This window comes from Vombatus ursinus, unplaced genomic scaffold (genome assembly GCF_900497805.2).
Source record: "Vombatus ursinus unplaced genomic scaffold, bare-nosed wombat genome assembly UNPS02014811.1, whole genome shotgun sequence".
NCBI classification, from domain to species: domain Eukaryota; kingdom Metazoa; phylum Chordata; class Mammalia; order Diprotodontia; family Vombatidae; genus Vombatus; species Vombatus ursinus.
The window spans coordinates 20,014,541-20,020,618 of NW_020954589.1; positions in this window are offsets into that span (position 1 = coordinate 20,014,541).

Here is a 6,078-nt window from a genome sequence, read left to right on the forward strand (position 1 = left end):
TCCCAGGACAATGCTCCTTCTAACATACCATAGTTCCCCCACTTAAAGACTGTGCAATAGGATGCTACTTCTTGCACATTTTTCATGGCAGGCTTATGGTCTTCAATAAAAGACAGGCGTAATGTAATTGCCTCTAGCAAATGGGGCCTTTGATGATTCGTGGTGGGGTAAAACCCTTTTAACAGAATAGAGCGGTTATCATTGGTTCTACTTCAGAATAAGAAGCAGAGGCAAGGCCTGGGACAAATCCTATGGGATGGAAGAAGGGACTATTATGAGGCAATAGATGAGGAATTATGTGTCAGTAAGTCAGTTGGCAAACATTTATAATAAAGGGAGTTAATAGCTCCCCTTGGTAGATTTATAAACATTTATTCAATTTCAATTCAATTCAATAAAGATCTAACTGACAATTATGTCCCAGGCATTGTGCTAAGCACTGGGGATATGAATAAGAAAAAGAGATAATTCCTGCCCACAAAGAGCTTATAATCTAATGGGGGAAGGCAACACAAAAGAAAGCAGAAAGGAGGGATGGGGCTGCTGATAGCAAATGGAGTTACCTTCTGTAAAGGAAGGCTTTGGTAGGAGCTTAGTGATCAGTCCTCCAGCCCTACAATTAATGGTAAGAGTCAGCTAAAGGTTAGTTGAGAAGATGTAGACTATCAAAACCTGAGTCATCCTTTCTGGTGATGAAATCTCAGGTGTTACCTTTTCCTGATGGGAAGGGCGTGTTGTTCCCTGAAGTGGAAGCCAAGCAGAGCTACTGATGGAAAACAGTTATTATTAAGTTATTATTAAGGCACTTTAAAAAGTCTTTCAGATACAAAGAAAGACAAAATCCAGTCCCTGCTCCCAAGAAACTCGCAGTCTAAAGGACAAATCAACATGCAAACAATTATGTACAAACATACTGTACACAGGAAAAAAATTTTAAGTAATCATCAAAGGAAGAAACTAAAATTAAGGGAGAATGAAAAAGGCTTCATGTAGAAGGTGGAATGTTAGCTGGAACTTGAAGGAAACCGTGGAGGCCAGGAGGCTGAGATGAAGAGGGAAAATACTCCAGGTACGGGGGAACTGGTGAAAAAGGACCATCAATAAAGGGAATGTGTTGTGTGAAGAATAGCAATGAGGCCAGTGTCACTGGATCCAGAGTACATGATGGGAAATGGGGGGGGGCGTTAATAAGTAAGAAGACTGGAACTGTGGAGTGGGAGTGAGGGTGGGGGTAGTTATAGGGGCCTTTGAATGTCAAGGAAAGGATCGAATATTGAATCTTAGAGGTCAGAGAAACCCATTTAGAGGTGAGAGAGTGAGAGGTGAGGGTCTATGCTTTAGGAAGAGAAGACTGATGGATGATGGATGGTGGTGGTGTCAGACTTGAGGGAGGGAGACAAATCAGCACCCTGGACTATGACATTGGTCTAAGATGAAGCAATAAGGGTTTGTACCAGGAAAGCAGCAGTTTCAAAGGAGAGAAAATGCATTCGAGGAGTTTATGGATAAAATGGATATGCGTTGGCAAGAAATTTCATGGCTAGAGGACAGGTGGGGGGAGTGAGGAGTCAAATATGAGACCTGGCCTGTCCAGCTGGCCTGGACAATTTGGAGGATTGTGATGTCCTCATCAGTAGGTAAGTTAGGAAGAGAGGAGTATTTGGAAGGAGAATGTTAATGAGTTTATACTGGGACATGCCGAGTCTAAGATGTCTATGGGATATCCCATTCAAGATGTCAAATAGGTAGTTAAAGATGTGTGACAAGAAGCAAGCAGACAAGTTGACTGTGGATAAGTAGATTTGAGAATCTTCAGCATAGAGATGATAATTAAATTTAAAGAAGGAGATGATATCACCAAGTAAAATAGTATAAAGGCAGAGGAGAAGAGGGTACAGGATAGAGCCCTGTGGAAGACTCACCTTTAACTAGTATCACCAGGATGAAGGCCTAACAAAGAAAGCCAAAAAGGACCACTCAGATATTTAGGAAGAGACCCAGGACAAAGTAGTGTCACAAAAAACTAGAGAGAAAAGAGTTTCAAGGAGTAGAGGATTAGAGATAGTTTCAGAAGTTGCAGAGAGGTCAGGAAGGATGAGGAAAAGATGGTTAGATATGCCAAATAAAAGATTGTTAATACAATCTTTGGAGAGAGTTGTTTTATTTGACGTCAAACTATAGAGATTTAAGAAGAGAGTGAGAGGAAAGGAAGAAGGTGACTATTTTCGACAGCCTTCAAAAAGAGTTTTGCTACAAAAGGGAGAAGAGATATGGGGTGAGAGTGGGTATGGGTAGATCAAATGAAGGTTTTTTAGGTATGGGAGAAACAAGGCCACTGGTTGTACAAGGCACAAAAAAAGTGCTTATTAGGGAGAATGTATATCATTAGCGACAGGAGTTATAGAAGGCATGTGTCCTTGTTAACATAGCTTCATAAAAATCAAAGGGAACTACTTGTCAGGTTACACAAGGGAAGACGACATCCCAGAAACTATGAAATCCTCCTTCTTAGCAATTAAGTCCCTTTTTATACCAATTAATAATAGAGGAAAGAAGACACTGAAGGAAATCATGGCTGGTCTTGCAGTTCAGGCAGTGGTCATATATAGTAAAATGGTCATTTCAGAACAAAATGAAATCAGTTATATTCTACCAAAAATTCACTTTCTTTTTTTCTCTTTAAAAATACATTTTTATTATGAATATATTTTAATTATGATTGTTTGTGAAATTGTGACCTTCTGTTATATAGTGTTCTTATGTTGTTAAATTTTACCTTCTAGTAACAAAACTACCCAGTTGTTTTCCTTTTCTGGGCTTCTTTCTGCTCTACTTTGGATATTTTTATAGGTTTCATTGAAGCACTTTCATTTTTCTTCTTTTTGATAGGACAGAAATTATTTTCTCCCTTCTCCCATTCCTTGTCCCTACTTTTAAGTTTATTTGGTATATAACTTGTTTTTTTGAAAGTGATGAAGAAGAACTGGGTTCAGGTATTGTTAGAATTGGATACTAGGCATTAAAAATAACACTGCTATGACACAAATATTTTTATGATTTGGACTGCTCTGATCATTTATTTGTTTTCACTCTTACTTCCTTACACCACCCCAGCTGTAGAAGGGCATGATATTAGAACTTTGGTAGACCAAGGTTTTTGTTGTCTTTCTTCAATGCACCATTAAACTTAGCCTAAGTCCCATCTTCTGCTCATTTCACAGAACTGTTCTCAGAGGATGTAGACCAGTGGTATCAAACCCAAATAGAAATCGAGGGCCACTAATCCATCTATAAAGATCCCTGTGGGTATATATTGACTTAGTTTTAAAATGAAATATCTACGTTCTAGTGTATTTTTATTTATTTTGTTAATATTTCCCAATTATGTTTTAATGGAGCTCTGGCACACTTGGGACAAGCCACATGTTTGACACCTTTTAATGTCTACAGAAAAGTCTTTGAGGAAACACAAGAATATTGAGGGGGAATAAACTCAGGGGAAAAGCAAAGAACATCAATCTAAACCTGGATAATAGGAGAGTACATATCTGGAGAACATCCCTACCATGGAAATTTCCAGTGAGGTATGTGACTAGGATTTGAAATTAGGGCAGCTAGGTGGTGCAGTGGACAGAGCACTGGGCCTGGAGTCAGGAAGACCCAAGTTCAAATCCAACCGCAGATACCTATGAGCTGTGTGACCCTGGGACAGTCACTCAACCTCATTTGCCTCAGTTTCCTCATGTGTAATATGAGCTAGAGAAGGAAACAGCAAACAACTCCAGTATCTTTGCCAAGAAAACCCCAAATAGGGTCACAAAGAGTCAGACACAATTGAAAAATGACTGAACAACAACAGCACTTGAAGTTGAGGAGTAATGGTGACACCAATTCTTTGATTAGCTCTTTTTTTTAAATTATAGAGAGGATCAGATTACTACAGATAATTTCTCTCCCTTTACCCCATAGTTTTTCTTATTTTTGTCCCCTTCTTGGTTTAGCCCATTTAAACTCTGGGGATCCTTACACCAACTCCTATTCCCACTAATGAGTTATTTCCTCAGACTTTAGCTACATCTTCCCCTCAGGGCTCTAGGGGTAACCCTGAGGAGTCAGGTATAAGGTTGATCTCCCAATGGTAACACTCTCCAACTTTATTAGTTCAGAATCATTTAGTCATTCAGCCTTCAGTAGATTTTGTAAATGAGTAATTACAAAGGTGTTAGAGTAAGAACCCTAGATTTGAAACATCACCACCAAAAATCTATGACTTGCTCTTCCATAAGTATTTACAGAGTCCAGGGTAAAGTGGGCCCAAACTTAAAGATCACATCACAGCAAGGGTGTGCTGCTAAATGTTTAACAACCAGATCTGGGGTGCGGTTGGAAGTAGAGGTAGGGGAAGAATATGTCTACAGGACACACTTTTTTTTTTTATTTGATATATTTATTTTTAGTTTTCGACATTCACTTCCACAAGACTTTCAGTTCCAAATTTTCTGCTCATCTCTTCCCTCCCCCCCACAACATGGCTTGCATTCTGAATACCCCTACCCCCAGTCTGCCCTCCCTATATCCCTACCTTCTCTTATCCCTTCCCCTTCTATTTCCCTGTAGGGCAGGATAGATTTCTATATTTCATTGCCTGTATATCTTATTTCCCAGTTGCATGTAAAAACAATTTTTAACATTTTTTTTTAAAACTTTGGGTTCCAAATTTTCTCCCTTCCTCCCTCCCCATCCACTCTCATTAAGAAGCCAACCAACTCAGTATAGGTTATACAGGTATAGTCATGCAAAACACTTCCATAGTTGTCATGTTGTGAAAAACTAACTATATTTCCCTTCATCCTATCCCGCCTCCCATTTAGTCTATTCTCTCTTTTGACCCTGTCCCTCTTTAGAATGTTTGTTTCTGATTACCCCCTCCCCCAATCTGCCCTCCTCTATCATCCCCCTGCTGTCTTATCCCCTTCTCCTCTATTTTCCTGCAGAGTAAGATAGATTTCTATACCCAATTGAGTGTGTATGTTATTCCTCTTTAAGCCAAATCCAATGAGAATAAGATTCACTCATTCCCTCTCACCTTCCCCCATTTCCCCTCCACTGTAAAAGCCTTTTCTTATCTGTTTTATGTGAGATAATTTACCCCATTCTACCTCTCCCTTTCTACTTCTCCCAATATAATGCTCTCTCATCCCTTAATTTTATTCTCCAGATATCACTCCTTCATCTTCAACTCGCCCTGTGCCCTCTATCTATCTATCCATCTATACATACATATAATTTTTCCCTCCAACTACCTTAATACTGACAAAGTTCTCATGAGTTACAAATATCATCTTTCCATGCAAGAATGTAAACAGTTCAACCTTAACAAGTCTCTTATGATTTCCCTTTGCTGTTTACCTTTTCATGCTTGTCTTGAGTTTTGTACTTGAAAGTCAAATTTTCTATTCAGCTCTGGTCTTTTCATCAAGAATGCTTTTAAAATCCTCTGTTTCAGTGAATGTCCATTTGTCCCCTGAAGGATTATATTCAGTTTTGCTGGGTAGGTGATTCTTGGTTGTAATCTTAGCTCCTTTGACCTCCAGAATATTATATTCCAAGCCCTCCTGTCCCTTAATGTAGAAGCTGCTGAATTTTGTGTTATCCTGATTGTGTTTCCACAATACTTGAATTGTTTCTTTCTGGCTACTTGCAATATTTTCTCCTTGACCTGGGAACTCTGAAATTTGGTTACAATATTCCTGGGAGTTTTCCTTTGAGGATCTCTTTCAGGAGGTGATTGGTGGATTCTTTACATTTCTATGTTACTCTCTGATTCTAGAATATCAGGGCAGTTTTCTTTGATAATTTCTTGAAAGATGATGTCTATGCTCTTTTTTGATCATGATTTTCGGCTAGTCCAATAATTTTTAAATTATCTCTCCTGGATCTATTTTCCAGATCAGTTGTTTTTCCAGTGAGATATTTCACAATCCCTTCTATTTTTTATTTTGGTTTTGTTTTACCATGTCTTGATTTCTCATAAAGTCACTATCTTCCAATTGCTCTATTCTAATTTTTAAGGAAGTA